Source organism: Lutra lutra, chromosome 16 (genome assembly GCF_902655055.1).
Source record: "Lutra lutra chromosome 16, mLutLut1.2, whole genome shotgun sequence".
Classification (NCBI taxonomy): Eukaryota; Metazoa; Chordata; class Mammalia; order Carnivora; family Mustelidae; genus Lutra; species Lutra lutra.
The window spans coordinates 10,149,970-10,167,796 of NC_062293.1; positions in this window are offsets into that span (position 1 = coordinate 10,149,970).

Sequence of the window (17,827 nt, forward strand, 5' to 3'; positions counted from 1 at the left end):
TCAGAATCTAGAACACCAAGAGTGACCCGAATGTAAACCGTGGACTTTGAAGGATTATAATGTTGGTTCATCAATTCTAACAAATGTACCGCTCTTGTAGGGGGCATGGTATTATAATGTGAGTGCCTAAGGGTGGGGCACATACAAGAAATTGTGTAACCTTACCTCTCAGTTTTTCTGTGAATGTAAAACTAGTCTTAAAAAAAAAAGTCTTAAAACACAATGATGTGTCTTTTCACCTGTGACAGAAATTTTGACTTGGGTGAAGATATGCTTACATTTGATTTAGAGAAATTTCCTCCTGGAAGAAATAAAGCACTTCATAATAGAGGTACTGCTAGAGATGTACCCAGACATTTTTACTTTTGTCTTTCACAAACCGATAATACCAAGATGCACGTTAGCTAAAGTACGTGTGATCCAAGGGCATTGGTTTTGGCTGTTGGATCCTGGTGTAGAACACACAGACGCTACTCTGTGACTATGACACTGATTCTGACAACGAGCAAGAGTGTGGTCCACAATCATAGTTTTCCTCCCCCGCTCCCAGTTTATACCTGACAGTCCCAGTAAAATATTCCTCAAAAACTCCACTCTTTTTTTCTAGATTGATGAGTGCTGACACCCATAATAATCAAAACCTCCTTACCCAGGGACCCAGGAAGGCCATAAAAGAAAGGCCCCAAAGTGCTTCACCTGAGCTATAGAGCTCCAAAATAATAACCTATTCTCTCACCAATATGTTCAGTCCTTCTTTTTCTTAGGATATAAATTCCTTCAGGTCTGCATGAAGTTGGGAGAGACAAATTGCCACCAAAAATAAGAGTTTGTGTTTCTATAGCATCTGTTTATGCCAGTATATATAAATAAGAAGAGGTTCCATCCCAGTATAGGACAAAGAAAAAAATACATATCTTTTTATGAGTTGGCTTTCTGAAAATGCAACTACATGAAAGAATGTGGAGGTGGTAGAACCCAAAATAAATGCAATGCCAGAACAAAAAAGAACCACCTACAAAAATCTTTCTTTAAAAAGCATCCATTCCTAAAGAAGATGCTTCACATGGAGGCTCATACACAGATTTACTACCTACCCAAAGTAGCCTTCTGACAACAGCTTCCTGAAGGGATCATCCTTAAACCCTGAGGTTAGGGAAAAAATAAGCAAGTTAGGGTTCTTAGATATTTGTTGCCATTCCAAATATTGAACAGGAGTTGGGTGTGGTAGGGACATGCAATTGTATTTCCCAAAGTTGCCCTTTTGGGGAAAGATGGGAGAATCAACATTCAGAGGTAGACAAGATTAATCCCTAAGCAGCTCAACCTTAGGAGTGTATCAGTCATTCTATGCTCTTACTTATATTAGCATCTTGAGATGGGTATTATTTCTGTATATACATATATATATATATATATATTAATATGATAGAGACGTATTTGTATAAGCATATGGTAATATCTTTAAATGCATGGGAATGCAAACTGGATGGGATTTGTTTTTCATTTGAAGGCTCCCTAGCATGTCATGGGAGTGTAGCATTCCTGGCTCCCCCTGGCATTAAATATTAAAAGTATGTTCCAGTGGCCGTGAAATACAAAAACACCTCTATAAATTCCCAAACACCAGAGAGTGGGGCTACCCTGGGTGAGAACAAGTCCATGAACACAGGCTGAGAGGCTAAGTCTCAGATCCTTCCCTTTAGAGGTCCCGGGCCCCTGACTCCACCTTCACTGGTCACAGCAAAGACCACAGCTCTTTGTAAGGAGCTCTTCCCACCATCAGGGATGGGCTTGGCAGGAAACCACCTTCCAACTTCTCCCACTTAGAATGTTTGCCTTCACAGGCCTGAAGCCGATCCGCCGTCTTTGAATCTCTGACATTGACAAAAGGAAGTACAGAAAGTACAAGGGAAAAAAAAGCAACTTTGGGTGTTGTACCAACTGTAAAGGACAAATGTGTGCTATACCCTCAACCCAATAGGTAACCCTTTGTTTTCAGGTCCTATTTTAAGTTTAATGAATCATTTGAAACATTTTAGAAATGTTACAATTTGCTTTCTGTACTTTATAACTTTTAAATATTTTAATGAGATGTAAACAATGGTTCCAAAGTACTCTGGGAAAGAGAGGCACAGAAAATAGGATTAAATGAGAATCCTGTCTAAAATGAGGGGGATGTCTGTCAAATCTGTCAAATAAATAAAATATTTAAAAATAAAATAAAATGAGGAAAATTAGACCTGTACAATGTGCCAGGCACCATGCTGGATTTTTTTTTAAGATTTTATTTATTTATTTGACAGATATCACAAGTAGGCAGAGAGGCAGGCAGAGAGAGAAGAGGAAGCAGGTTCCCTACTGAGCAGAAAGCCCGATGCGGGGCTCGATCCAAGGACCCTGAGATCATGACCTGAGCCAAAGGCAGAGGCTTTAACACACTGAGCCACCCAGGCACCCCCATGCTGGATATTTTGTATAAAGTTTTTTTGTTTGTTTGTTTTTTGTTTTTTAATATCCTCATACCAGCCCTGCATGGTTGATACTATTGTCATGATTTTTTTTTAAGATTTTATTTATTTTTTTGAAAGAATAGAAGAGAAGGAGAAAGGGGAGGGGCTTGGGGGAGAGAGAAGTGGACTTACTGCTGAGCAAGGAGCCTGACATGGGGCTCCATTCTGGGTCGTGACCTGAATTGAAGAAGGCAGAGGCTTACCCAACTGAGCCCACCCAGGCGCCCCAATTGTCACCATCTTGATGTATGAGAAAACTGAGTCAAACAAAGTTTAAGAAAGCCTAACTTTCTTTTAGAAGTTTTAGAACGGTTGATTTTAAATTTTTTTTTAAAGATTTATTGATTTATTTGAGAGAGAGAGAGAGTAGGGTGAGGAGCAGGGGGAGAACATCTCCAAACAGACTCCCTGCTACATGAAGAGCCAGACATAGGGCTCGATCCCACGTCCCTGGGATCATGACTTGAACCAAAGCCCGTAGTTGGTTGCTCAACTGACTGAGCTACCCAGGTGCCCCTTGAGTTTAGAATTCAATGTGTCTCTAACTTTGATAGCAACACAAATACTTCATTTGACACCTTTTAAAATGTAAATACATATTCTTCTATCTCACCCTCGTGGAATCCAAAGATACCCCCCTCACTGAAATTAAATTTATTTCAGTTATTTTTAATGACGGCTCCAAGAAGTGTGAAAGAGAAATTGTATCTGTCGATTATTCCGGGACTTCTCAGGAGACCCAGACTCCTGTTGTTGTGCCCTGTGAGTTAAAGATAGAACACCATGAGCTATTCTGACCCAGATGCAGATACACCCGGAGTATCACATGGGCTCTCCATGTTCGGTAGAAAACCAAAAAAAGAAACAAAAGCTGCATCTGTATGTGGCGAGGGTGTAAACATGGAAACAAGGAAGTGTATGTGCCTGCCACTTGCTGTCCATTCATCCTTTTAGATATCCCATCTCCCTGTCTTTCTGATGCTCTGTGGCTGAAAGAGGGACTCCATGGAACCGAGTGGTTGTACGGTGTTTCTCCTGGGCCAGCTCACGCTCCTATATTTTGGTTTTCCTATTTTTTTAAATATTTTATTTATTTATTAGACAGAGATCACAAGTAGGCAAAGAGACAGGCAGAGAGAGGAGGAAGCAGGTTCCCCACTGAGCAGAGAGCCCAATGTGGGACTCAATCCCAGGACCCTGAGATCATGACATGAGCCAAAGGCAGAGGCTTTAACCCACTGAGCTACCCGGGTGCCCTATATTTTGGTTTTCTAGGAAAGGGGTCATTGGCCAAACCTTTGATTTTTGTCACTTTTAGGGGCAAAATTTAGCTGCATTGCTTAAAAGCCAAAGATACAATTTCTCCTACAGATCTTATTCAAAATGATCCCACATTCACTAGGCTTGACAAATAGTCATCACCGTAACTGTCAGAGCTACGGTCATTTCCTCATTCCCTTGAGCAAGCTATTTCTTCTTTCTCTTCTTATTCTTGTTAATTTTGTTGTTTGGGGTGGGGTGTCTTTGGTGGAAGGCTGCCCAGTGAAAGTACTTTTCCTTCTCTTTTCGAAGTACTGACTTAGGCAGATTAAATGGGTATGGGATTAGTTACTGCACTTAAAATTCACCGGAGGCAAACATGGCTCAGCCTGCTCGATGCTGTGATATAAACTGGATGGCTTGAATGTCAACTCGTTCATGACGCTATGCCAAGCTCTATACAGCCATGAGAATTCCAAGTCTCAAGCGAAGGATGTGAGGGGTTAGGTTAGTATGTTTTCTACCACAAATTCAGTAAGTCTGGATTAAAAAACAACAATGACAAAAAAGTCATTTAAACTAAAAATAAAAATGTGTGCTAAAGAATGAATTGCATGTTTCCTAAATATTATTAGCCTTTCGGGTGATCAATATGGCAATTATTTTTAACTTTGTAAACCTTCACTTCATAAGAACAGATCCACAAGTAGAATGGCCCTACCTTTGACCTCTACTTAGCCAGTGTTTTAAGAGGTTTTTTTTTTGCATGGGTCTCCTGAGAGTGTGCCATTTACTTACCCCTAGGGACTTTTGAAATTGACTTCTGACAGTTTTTCCTATAGTCAGTGTTATTTTGGGATTTAAAGAAATGAATGGCCGTGGTATAACTCATAAGTTGCCACCAGTGAATCCGAGGCCCAGAAAAATGCACATGTGGGAAGTAGAGTTAACACACGAGCAAGTTAATAATTCTTTTTCTCGGAAGCTTGCACCTTGCTGACAAAACAAACATAACAAAACAAAACAAAACAAAACAAAACAAAAAAACCCACAAAAACCAGGAAGATCAGTGATTCACAGCACGTTAAAAAAGGATAAATCTGGATCAACAGCCGTCCTGCACAGTGTAAAGTTGTAATTAGTATTTATCAGACTCAGAGAGACCTGAGTTAAAATCCTGGCTCACCTTAGGACAATTTAATTTTGAGCAAGTTTCTCAAAATCTCTTCAATAATGCAAAAAATGACAGTGGTAATACCAGTCTGTTAAGGATTAAATGAGATCATACTGTATGTCAAATGCTTGTAATAGTGTGTAGCACATAGCAAAGTCATTTTTTTTTTTTTGACAGAGACAGAGATCACAAGTAGGCAGAGAGGCAGGCAGGCGGTGGGGGGAAGCAGGCTCCCCACTGAGCAGAGAGCTGGGTGCGGGGCTCCATCCCAGGACCGTGGGATCATGACCTGAGCCGAAGGCTGTAGCTCAAAGCACTGAGCCACCCAGGCGCCCAGCAAAGTCATCTTTATTATTGTTGTTGGTCTTATGGATTTTTTTTTCTTTTTTTGGTCTTATGTTTTAAAAAGTTATTTGATTAAATACGAAACAAGCAAAGACAAATCTCATTCAATTACAAACCAATTCAGTAAAAGTTATTTTGGTTTGTTTTGTTCAAATCTACATCTACCTGAGCAGTCACCTAACATTTTTGGCCGTGTATACAAAATTATTTTGGGGGAAACAGTGTGAGAAATAAAGGTGAAGCAGTCCACGAAAGCAGTAATTTCTGATTCCATTTTCATGATCTTGTCTCATACTTCAAAATCACCTAAATGTGAGCAACAATGATAGTTTGACACAGCACATACGTGACTTCAGAGCAGAACTTCCAGAACACAGCTTCATCTCCAACGTCATTATTCGTTTACTATTTGTGAAGTTGTTTTTATAAAAACGCCAAAATGATTCACTTCTCAGGGATTTTACTCTTTGACAAAGAGAAAAAAGTCAGAACTTCCCCAACCTCAGAAGCATATTCTTGACCATGCTTTTCCAGGATCATTGTGGCCCTTTTCAAAAGCAGTGTTTTTTTTATAAAAAGTTTTCACAAGTTTCAAAGGTTGTCCAGAATGATCCAGAACAATTTAAGCTTTCCTGTAATTCTTTAAAAGGAAGACCTAAAGTTAACAACAAGTTTGCCAAATACCAGGTCAGTGGCCTTGAGGGCTAATTTTCCTTGCCATTAAAAATATTTATCTTTGGCTACTTACACTAAATCATTGTCTGATGATGAGAGGAGATGGAGGCTGTTAGCTAAGGCAAATCTTTACCCTGGGATGCTGTGAAGGGTGACACACCAGACAGTGGAGTGTCATTCGGTTTAATTAACAGAAGCCTGGATCTTACTCATAGGGTCTGCACTCATGACCCAAAGGACTTTTTTCTCCCAATAGTTTCTGGATTGATGTAGGTAGTTTAGGAATTGATTTAAAATTCTAACAGTAAATTGTTTACTAATGATGGCTCCTAAGTGACACAGAACCAAGGGGTTGGTAGAAACCCCAAGAAGTTCACTAAATGTATAGAATTAATAAATCCCTGTCCCAGTTTGTGGGTAGAAAATGTGAGTAGAGCTTTTTCATCCATGAGTAGAGTTTTTTCATCTAAGGTTGTCCTAGGGAAGAATGTGACAGAGAGAACTGTTGAAGGATCAGGGGAAGATGATAACACAGGTGTGTGTCTGTGTGTGGATTCATCAAGAGCTAAAAGTTGGAGAACCCAGGTGGTTCTCCCCAGGAGCAGCTGGACTAGAAGCGTTTTTAGGTAGTGATTGGCATCCATACCCAACCCAGTCCTAGGGATCATTTCTGACAGAATCCGAATAGGAGGGCTCTTTGGGATGGGAAACACTTGCCGGGAATAGAGATATTATTAATGCCATACTTTCCATTTCATTTCTATAAAATTATATCATTGTTGTGGAAGGTGTAGAGTCTGAAGATATTTCCCAAAAACTGTTCCAGATTGGTAAAACAAGAAGAAAGAAAGAATATGACTTAGGTCTTATGAGGAATAAAGGAGAATTTGTAAAGGTATTTTCTCCTTCCCAGGCCCCTAAGGAACTAATTTTTCTCAAATACTGTTCTGCAAGTCCCTTCCAGAGCCCCCAGGGATCGTTTGTCTGCCTGGAAGTTCCGACGATTAAATAAAAATATGGATTGATCCATCTAAATCCTTTAGGCAAGAAACGTCAATCCATTCTATAGCTTTTCAAGAATTTATATTTTCTAAGTTTTTTTTCTTATTTTTTTAATTATCCCAGTCTTCATTTTTTATTATTCTTTATCTTCTTCAAACTCGGGATTTTCATACAAACTTCTACTTAAAGTAGCCAGAGAAATAGGACTAGTTATACAGAATTGTGAGATTGGTTAAACTCTTCTTTTTCTCTCTTTCTTTGAAGTCACCTGCTATGATACTTTTGACTTTGAAAGCATTTTTAGGGGATTGCTACAGATCTTTGGGAATGTAAATATTATAGTTTCTATGGAAAAAACATAGAAGTGGCAAGGAAGGGAATCATGGCTTGCCAGCTGGGCAAAAATATCCAGGAGCTAGGTTCCCCAATGATGAGGAGATATAGCCTGGTAAGATGTAAGTTTCTTAGGATCCTGGTCAGTGAGGGATTGATGCGTCCACTGGCAAAAGTGTCCAAGCCAAGTATGGCAGATCAATGGCGTTGACCAATTTTTCTGCCTAGAAGATGTTTCTTTGGTGGCATGTAGAAGGTGGTAAACTGGAAGGAAGAACTTTCCCTTTGCCACTTCCTATGAGTAGGAAGACAATGTTTCAGCAGGTTTCATGGTGTATCATCCTAGTCTATGTTTATCATCTCGGTGAGTTTGACTAATGGACATGGAGATAAGTAGTTCAAGGAGCTTAGGTACTGAATCCAGCCCGGTTGATAAAATGCATAAAATATATATACTCCTGCCACTGGAACAGCCCCCTGACACAACAGTTAAGAGAAAGCTCATGGGATATGGATAGAAAGAAATGTCATAATTGACTAGAGATCGTTGCCTTACATCATGTTTACACTTTATATCATACACTCAAATTGCATGGCAAAAATATGGGTAGGATACACAGCATAGGTAGATAAAAGCATCACATGATTCTACGGAGCTGGGAGCATGAGGAAATCCTGAAGTGGAAACAAATGTACCTTGCATAAGTCAGAACGAAGTAAACTGGCCATGCTTCCATCTAATGAATACATCAAAATGCCTGTTTCTGGCTGCTGTGTACATCAGCTGTGGGCAGTGATTAATTCCTGGCCTCCTCTACTTTCACTCATTCCATCAGAGGAGGAGGGAGAGGATATTTGCCCACTGCAAAGTAAGACATACATAATAAGGCTAACAAAGCACCGTGGGTCAAGTTGCAGCAGGAATGATGGCAAGTACATAGGAATGAGTCAATGCAGGATTAGAACAAAGAATGTAATTCATGGAAACCTCTCAAATGTACATGTTGGGATGTGCTGAATGTCGACTTGAGTGGATTTGCAGCAGCATGTGAAGATGATTTACATAAATGTGAACTCATGCCCAGAAAACAAATGTGACTTGCAAATTTACAGCCCTGAAATCATGGACAATGCACACAGAAGCAGACACAACTTCTAGTAAACAAAAACCATTACTTTCCTTGACTACTGGGAAATGTTCAGTGCCCTCCCATCATACTCTGCTGGGCTGAGAGTGGAGGAGGGGTTCTCTCTAGGGGGATTGCTGGAAAGCCAAGCCCATGTCCCCTGCCACCGAAGACTGAAAAGATTTCATTGTGGCGAACAGGGTGGTACCTTGGTTCTACTCAGCGGAAGAGTTTAGGAATGTAGACAGGAGTGTTCCTCCGATTCTGTCTGTGTTCTAGCAGCCTGTGTGATGTGTCCGTCTGTCAACGTCCTGCCCGCACTACAGACTCAGTGGGTCTCCCCCCACATCCAACCAGCCCTCTCTCCTAACTCCCCTTTCCTAATTCAGCCATGCTGTGACCAACCTTTGATTCTTCCTGCCACCTTCCCCTCTCCTGTGATTTAAACAGTTCCCAAATCATGTACATTCTTCTTCTGTGGAGTCTCTGGAATGGACCGCTTCTTTTCTGTTCTCAAGTTCAAGCACTTTTTACCTGTCATTAAAATATTGCTGTTGGCTTTTAACCAGCTCCTATCTTCACCCCTTACTCCTCCAGTAAACTCTATGTATTTGACATTTCATCTTCCTAAAAGACACTACAGCTACACCATTCTCTTACTCCGAAAAATTCCGTGGTCGCTTACAACTTTGTTTCAAATAAAATTATTTAAAACTCTTAAGCTACTTTCCAATTTTATTCCCCACTAATGTCTTAGAGAAGCTACACCCTAGACCCGGGCTTCTCAACTTCGACCCTATCGACGTATTGGACTGGATAATTCTTTGTTGTGGGGGCCTGTCCTGTTCATTGTAGAATGTTGAGCAGCAAGTCCGTCTTCCACCCACTAAGATGCCAGTAGCAACCTCCCCAACTTGTGACAACTAAAAATTTCTCTAGACATTGTCCAACATTCCTGGGGAGAAAAATTCTGGCCCTAGAAGAGATGGGTCTCTTGTGGTTAGCAAGATATGCCTTAGGTTTCCCATAGTCTTTGTGTGTGTTTGCAGTGGGCCCTCTGCTTGGGATGTCCTCTCTACTATCTCTACTCAAAACAGAACCACCATTTCGGTTTATACAAAAAACTCCTTATTCTCAAAGTCTTCTCTGCGTTTTAACCAGGCTCACTGAATTGAGGTATTTTCCTTCACCTTCAGATGACAAATAGCCCTTTAGGAATTTCTTAAGCCATTTATCTTATTTTGACTGTTTTCATTTAATTTGGTTGGTAACAACATGTACACAGAAGCATATTTTTGGCCCGCTAGTTAAACATATAAATATTAATGGCATGACTTATGTAAGCTACTCTATTCTGTTGGAACTTTAATTCCCTAGTTGTTACTGGGGTCATTTGTTTTGTTTTGGGTTTTTCGTTTCTTGTTTTTGCTTCTAACAAATCTGTTGCATCTTTGTTTATGAAATTTCTACCAGTGTATAAATACTAAAAATGATAATCTTGATGTAATTATCTCAACATCACTGATAAATGCATGAATGTGATGTCCTCTCTTATTAAATGAAATAGAAAATAAATCGTAGTGTCTTTATGGGGGGATGGGAAGCAAAAACTAGAGTTAGCTGGACCTTAGGGACTATCTGGTCCTTCCTCTGCCCCTTTCTCCTTGAGGAAACAGGATTCTTTAAAGGGTGAATGTTCCAAGGTGGTAGAGCTAGTCTGTTATAGGCAAGATAAGTACCCAGAGCTCCTGTTCAGAATTTATTGAGCTAGAGCAGTTGTGCCCCTTGGGGGGCCCTTGGGCCAGTATCTTTGGCACCACTTAAGAACTTGTTAGAAATGCAAATGTTGGGGCCTCACCCCAAGCCTACTGACTTAGAAACTCTGGGGTGGAGCTCATCTATGTTAGGTCTAGTGCAGGAGTCCTCAAACTTCCATGCCTCAGGATGACTCAGAAGATCTGTTTAAATACCAGTGGTCCTTTACCACACACAATGTTGGGTGAAAGGTAAACTATTGTGGGCTCTCAAGAGCAAACTGTGAAAGGCAGCTGTGCTCAATATCAAATTCACAACTTGACCTATTTCCTGGAATTTACAACTTAATCCAGATTCCTCTGTTGACATAGTAAAAATTGTATTCTGCTTGAATCACTGTAATGTCTGTTTCGTCTTCATGAAGAGAGAGTAATGAACTTGCACGAAATTTAAAATAAAGTCCAAGAAAACACATTCGGCTCTAATTTGTACCATGTACAATAGGGTGCAGAAATGCCAAGCACGGGGATATGAAGAAAGGGAAGAGAGGTGAAGACATGTTAAGTTTTTGTCTTATTGGAAAAATTGATATACATACGAACCAGTCCTAAGCATTTTTGGAATGGCTTGTTTATATACAACTATCAAATATACAAGGACAACCACTAAAATAAAAGAACCAGATCAACAAAAGCAAAAGTAAAGACAAAGACATCAATATAGTAAAGGGCAGGAAGGAAAGAGAGAAGTGGCAAGGAAAATAGAAAACGTGAGTATTCATAATAATGATAGATATTCTCAAATTTGGTATAAAAATCAGACATATAAAAATGACATAGAAAGATGTAATTATATCTAATTACAGAGTACAGGGAGGAAAAAACATATACTGGGTAAATACACACAAGAAAGAAAGAAAGAGAAAGGAAGAAAGAAAAAGGAAGGAAGGAAAGGAAAGAAGAAAGAAAGAATGAAAGAGAGGAAAGGAAAACCACACACACACACACACAAACACAAACCTAAAACAGCATTGCCATGTTACTGTCTGACAAAAAAATAATTCATAGCAAAAGAGAGGATTATTTTATTTAATAAAGTGACAATCCTCCAATAAGATTGAACACTCATTACATGAATATACCTAACAATATTTCACTGAGATGTACAGGAAGCAAGTGCCATTTGAAATACAAGTAGTGGGGTGCCTGGGTGGCTCAGTTGGTTAAGTGACCAGCTCTTGGTTTCAGCTCAGGTCATGATCTCATGGGTCCTGAGAGCAAGCTCCAAGTTGGGTTCAACACTCAGCAGATGAGCCTACTTAAAGATTCTCTCCCTCTCTTCCTCCCCCCAGCTCGTGAGTGCATGCACTCTCTCTCAAATAAATAAATCTTTAAAAAAGATAAATAAAACTAGAAATAGATTATTTCATCATCATTATAGAGACTTAAACACACTTATCTCAGTAGTCAAGAGATTACACAGATGAACATATTTAAAGGTATGGAATATTTGAATTATATAATACCTGAATTATAGAATGATACAATTAACAGGCAGATAAATGCATAGAATGTGTACCTCACAAAGTATAGATATACTTTGATTTCAAATAGCCATGGCACATTTACAAAAATTGATCATCGTATTTGAAAGAAAATAATATATTACGTGTTTTCTGATAATGGTTCAGTAAAATTAGAAATTAAAAACAAAAGGGGGCACCTGGGTGGCTCAGTGGGTTAAGGCCTCTGCCTTCGGCTCAGGTCATGATCTCAGGGTCCTGGGATCGAGCCCCACATCGGGCTCTCTGCTCTGTGGGGAGCCTGCTTCCTCCTCTCTCTCTCTCTGCCTGCCTCTCTGCCTACTTGTGATCTCTGTCTGAAATAAATAAAATCTTAAAAAAAAAAAAAAGTTTAAAAAAAATAAAAAAAGAAATTAAAAACAAAAGGAAAGACTCTCCTTCCACAAGAATAAAACAATACAAAAAAATAATTATCCAACTGGATATTTTCAAAGATTGTTTTTGATAATCTTTGAGTTATTGCAAACTATTCAGAAATTTTTAAATACATTATAATGCTACATATCCAAAAGCCTATGGGTTTTGGCAAAAGTGGCATCCAGGTGATATTTTATAAATTAATGCATGTGTTATAAAACAAAGAAAAAAAAAAAAGAATGGGGAAAATGAGCCGTGTGTTCAACTCAACAATCTTGCATAAGACCTCAAACAATGATATCTTTTCACTGGAAAGTTATGGAAATTGTAAATAAATTATAAAGCAAAAAGTGAGACTCGGGTTAAATGATCTGGATTATGGGATGTTTGCACCATCTCCGGGCTGGACTTCTCCTTTGGTCTTACCAATATCACAAGAGAGACTGCTTAGAAGTAGGACTCTGGGAGTAAATGGAAACAGTGGAGTGCGTTCCGTCTTATTCACACACACGTAGGTGGGCGCACGTGGGTGCCGGTGCATGTGTGCGCACGTGATAGGGTGTGGATGATGGGCAAAATGAGCTCCTTCCAAACTAAACTCCTTGTCAGGAATACTGCTTTCCTTTTAAAATAATTTGTCAAAGGAAAAGCAATGGTTCCTTCTAGCAAATTTTCCAGAAAGATTTCAGTGACATGAAAATGTAGTGATTTGGCTTGCCAAATGATTTGATAAAAGCAGTGAGAGAAAATAAAAAAATCTGTAAGGAAGTGATAGAGAACGAATCCTTTGGAATCTGATGAGGGGAAATTGCTTCAGACACGGAGATGGCAGAAAGGAGTGCCTTTCTCCTACAACCAACCCTGATGGAAACATCACCAATCCCCGGTGACAGATCAAGGCCACTCTAGATCGGCTCCAGCCCCTTGCACTTGGAAAGCAGCTGTGTTTTTGGCCAGCTGAAGCCATTTTCTTCAGCAGAACCCATCTGGGGTACCTAATCCATTTCTTGTTTGGGCATTGACCCTACTAGAAGGTATGCCAGGAGACTACACTCTTCTCTCAGAAAGAACGAGAAGAAGAAATAGCTAGCATGTCTTAACAAGTTGTAAAATCCTATTCTTCTTGCCCCCTGAATAGAATCCAATGCCCCAAGATAAAGGAAATCCACTCTGTAATCTGATAGGTTTGTTACTGAGCATTTTGCCAAGAACAACGCCTTTCCTTCACGTAGTGCCAGGGTCCAGGTGCATAAACTCCAACCTTATAAACTCCAGTACAAAAAAAAAAAAAAAAAATTGGCATTTAGTCCATATAATATAACATGACAGGTAATGCCACAGATTTTCTCGGCAAGGGTGAGGAAGACTAGGCTTACATCTCTTGCAAAGACACTATAGTGGAGGTCTTTTTGACTTGAGTGCTAAAGTCAGAGCACAAATATAGAAATCTAAAATTAGTTTACTGTGATTGTTGTTCTCATTCCCCTCACCCCGCGGCAAGCTCTTTGAAAAGAGTACTTTTGAATCTCCAACATACATCATAGTTCTAGGTGCTAGATGGTGAATGTTTCTAAAATGAGAAAGGGCAATTTTCTCTTTCTCTTTTTTATTTTTCTTTCCTTTTTTCTTTCTCTTTTTTTGGGGGAGGGGGGAATGGAGAGGGGAGATGGACAAATGTTTTGTATTTGGGGAAAAGATGATCTATATTAGGAAATTTAAAAAATGGTTACTAAAAATATAAAACTAATACATATAGTATTTTCAATCATAAAACACTCTTACAAACACTATCTCCTTTTAAATCTCACAAAATTCTGTTTTTGTTCTTATTTCCCAACAAGCAAACCAAGGTTCGAAAGTCAAAAGTAACTGGATTCTAAAATCTAGAATTCCAAGACCTTTGTACCCAGAGGCAGGTCATAACCACTCAGAGGTTCCTCAAACACAGCTTTAAATATCTGCTTGGCTCTGAGTTCAGATGGACCCTTTCTGGTTTTTAGTTGCTGTTGTTGGTGTTGGTTTGATTTTGGTTTTGTTTTCCCCACATCGACCCACAACTAGAATTCAATTCCTCTTTGAGTCTTTCCAAAATGATTTAAAAATCCATTATTAAGCAATGTGGGCTCTGCAGAAAATTTCATATGGGAGGTTGAGTAAGGGTTTTCAACACAGGAAAAACACAAGAAAAACAAAAAAACATCTTGCAGGTCCTATCTCAATAAGGACATTTTTCTTTTCCCCCTGCCCCCTTCACAAGGAGTGCCCAGCCAGACTTGGCTTTTTTTTTTTTTTTTTAAACCTCCTAAAACCCAGGAAAATGCTGAGCAAAACAAATGGCCATGGGATTCGTAAGAACCTCCTGGCTAGCAACGGGCAACTTTGCAACTGCACAGATTTCTTTTTATCTTGTATAATAACTAAGATGGACAGAGTAATAACCTCCTCTGAGTAGTTGTTACGTACCTCTAGGTACAAAGGTCTGAGAATTCCAGGTTCATTAAAGTAAACATTTCCAACCTTAGATTGGCAAGCAAGTTCTTCAGCTCCATATATTTTGCAAGCATGTCGCTTGTTCCAGCATTAGCAACCCAGCCAGCGTGGTTTTACAAATGGCACCAGCTGAACCAGCCAGTTTTTACCTGCAGGCTGCCATCTCCATAAAGGGGAGATTCTTTCAAATTTTATCCACAAGAAGGACTCATTTGCCTTGCAGAGAACCTCAGTGTAGGACCCACACACTATGGAACATGGTGAAGGGGTGCACCCAGTCCTCCCAACCAAGAGAACGTATTCATAGGCATATGCACAGACCACAAGGAACATCGTATTCTTGCTTATCCGACATACCTTGTACCTTTGCATTTTCCTTTTTAAGTATATTCCATATCGCATACCAGTTCATGCAAATCACTACCAGGAAATGGCAACGCTTTTCAAATCAAGCCAGCAGGTAGGCTCTGTATGGTCTCGTTTCCAGAACAGGAGAGGAGGGAGAAGAGGTAAGCTTCTCTTCTGATCCATTAGCCCATCAGAAGGGTGAAAAACAGGGACCGCCACTCTTGTACCCACCCTTTCTCCTAGGGAAATATTACAATAGGACCGCTGTTGAGGTATGTGTGTCTCCCTCCTTCTCCTCTTCATTGTGAAAGGAGCTTGTATTGCAAGTAGCAACAGGATTGGGGGGAAAAAAAATAAGGAAGTAGACGAAGAAGAAGAAGAAGAATTCTGTTAGCTGGCTTTTCCGCTGACTGCTTTCCTGGCATATTCCTGTCCAGTTTTTTTTTTTTTGTTTTTTTTTTTTTTATTAACCTACACAATGATCCTAAACCTATAGAATGTTTTAGACTAGGGAATGCCTGAAGGCAGAGAGATTTCAGTAGGCCCTGGTGAGTCCAGGGGGGCTAATAACAAATGAACAGACACTAGAAATGGACCCTCTTTCAAAAGACTTCACATTCAGATGTCGAGTATGAGCTGGGGAAAGGTAGAAATGCAGCAGACAGCCTCATCCCCTTATCTTGCAAACCTGGGCTCACTTCCCTTAAACCTTAAATGAAGACTCCCGTTCTGAAGAGTTCAAATGTCTCGAAATAGAAGGGAGGAGCGAGCGGCAGGCTGAGGCTAAAGTACATACTGTATTTATCATCGAAAACAGCTTTTTAAATAATGACATCCTTGTGCACTTTTTATTTTTGGTTCTTGAATCAAGTCACTCAGATGAAATTAAAGAGAATGCGGGAGAAGGTGCCTCGAGGCTTCTTGTGGTTTCTATGGCAACACCGGGGCATCTTATTCAGCTGCCTCATTGACAGAATATGCCCGAGTCATGCAGGCTGCAACTTTTGGCTGCTTCTGGAAAAGGCAAGGAGGAGTGCTGTTGATCTTATGGCCACCCAAAGAGCTTCTGACAGAAGTGAAGAACATCTCTGAATGGCTGATTCGACTTTCCCTCGTTTTTGCATGAATGGCTGCCATCGGAGAGCACGTTTGCCAAGAGTATTTTGTTACGGGATGCGCATACACTTGACATTTCCCTGTTGGTAAATAATCTGTTGGCATGGGTCTGTGTCTAAACCCCTAATGCAGCTATTTATAGATTTTAAAAGAAACTCTGATACCCTAGTTAGGGGAACATTCTGCAGGATCAAAGAAAAAATTGCTTCACTGGGACCTTAGATGTGGAAATGTATTAGCAAAAATTTGAAATACAAAAACCAAATAAAACTCTTACCCTGTGAGATTTGGTTCATTTCTCTGTTAACCAGGAGTGAACCCAGACACTTGCCCAAGGGATGTTTTTCTGCCCACGTGTCAGGATAGGGAAAGTGTGATTCCGAAGACCTAATCTTAGCAGAGACTGGGGTCAGAGGGGTCACTCAGGCTGAAGCGGAAGAACAGCATCCTTGGGAGCAAAAGTTTTACAAAACCAACGTAAGCAAGTCCCAGTAAGGTGTTACAAAAATATTTGACTCCATGGCAACATCCCTGAAAAAAATACTTAATGGAGTGAGGATTCCTGCAGATGGAGGGCAAGAATTCTATCTTTGTGTAGTGCCTAATGCAAGTACCCAACTGGGAACTATTGTTGTTATACATAAATTTCTTATATCTGAAACTCAACCGCTTTTCTTGGCTGCCAGACAGAAATGGAGATCCCTCGGCACGGCTCATTTTCTAAACTATGATCTACATAAGACCAAGTCCATGTAGAAAACTCTGAATAACCCACAGTGTATCGTAATTCTTCAATAACTATCTGGTCAAGTTGAATAGGATTTTTCTAGAAGCCAAACCCCTTCCCAGCCTCAACTTCTTAGCATATAATCTGAAACCTGTAATTTAAAAAAAACAAATAACGAAAACAAACAAACAAAAAACCAACAACAAAAAACTCTGAAAATGAGTGCAGTCACCCTACAGTCCCACCATTCAAGCCATACTTTGGTGTCTCATCTGTGCCTTTCCTGATTTGCCTGGCTGGCGTTCTGATGTTCGTCATATAGTCCTTAGAATGGATTATCTTATTTCCTGGGCACAGCAGATGCGAAGCAAAGACCTAAATGACCCGCTAGGGGACTCTGGCAATGGACAAAACAGCAGTTGATGATTTCATGGACAAAATTTACAGACACATCCCACGAAGCAGAGCAGCACCCATTAGCTCGTGTACCACAAGAAAACATGAAATAACACTGAGAATTATGTAATATTTTAGAAAACCATTCCTCCAAAACAACTGATGCCCTTGAGGCAACAACTTTCAGTTATTTGGAGAAAGACAGTTAGAGGTAATTATTCATCATTATTATTCTTATGAGTTAATAACACTCCTGTGTTGGATTTTGAACTCCTCCCCTTTCACGTTCTTCTTAACCGCATCTCTCCTTTCCTTCCCCAACACTCCACTCCTCTAGCTTCCAAACCAGGAGACTGACTCATCCGGGTTTGTCCAGCAGTTTCCCAGTTTTAGCACTGTGAGCCCCATGTCTGGGGAAACCCCTCTCTCCCGGGCAAACCAGGACAGGTGGTCACCCTATTCTGAAAGCAGTGACAGGATTATGCTGGTGCCTTGTGGGTATCACCTTGTAATCAGGCAATTTTTGAAGTCATGATAACAGTCCTCATGTAGTGGCTCAAATCATCAGCTCACTAGAACCCTTAACTCGAACTATTTGGGAAAAAAATAAAAAAGGCTCTGGGTTCTTGA